Below are 556 nucleotides of genomic sequence, written 5' to 3' on the forward strand. Positions count from 1 at the left end.
CATCCTGCCCTCCTCCTGGCCCTGATGGCCCTGTAGGTGGATGGCACTGCGGGGTCACTGACACCGGTGGCACAGCGGCAGACGCGCGCCCCGCCAGACGGACCTATAACACACACACACGCTTTGCTTACAAACTCCCTCGCTATTACGTCATGAGGGCTGAGCGTAGGTAGCCATGCCCTCCTCTTCCTGCTTTCTTTTCTCTTGTTCTCTTTCCCAGTTTTCCTTCTTCTTCTTCCTCTTCCTCTGTCTTTATCTCTAGCTTTTCTTTTTTCTTCTCTTTTTTTTATTCTCTCCCTTCCGTTTTCTTGTTTTCTTTCTCTTTCTTCTGATATTTCTTCTGTATATTTCCTTCACCTGCTTTCTTATCGTCACCTCGTCCCCTTTTTTTCCTTCTTCTGTTCGCTCTTTTTTTTCTCAGCTTCCACTTCCTTGTTTTCTGCTCCAAATCCTCTTATTTTTTTCTCATTTTCCTTCTGTTCTTTTTCTTTCTCCCGCTCCTTCTTCGCTTCATTTGCTTTCTTCCCTTTATTTTCCCTTACTTTCCTCTTCTCTC

Source organism: Penaeus monodon, chromosome 24 (genome assembly GCF_015228065.2).
Source record: "Penaeus monodon isolate SGIC_2016 chromosome 24, NSTDA_Pmon_1, whole genome shotgun sequence".
Taxonomy (NCBI): domain Eukaryota; kingdom Metazoa; phylum Arthropoda; class Malacostraca; order Decapoda; family Penaeidae; genus Penaeus; species Penaeus monodon.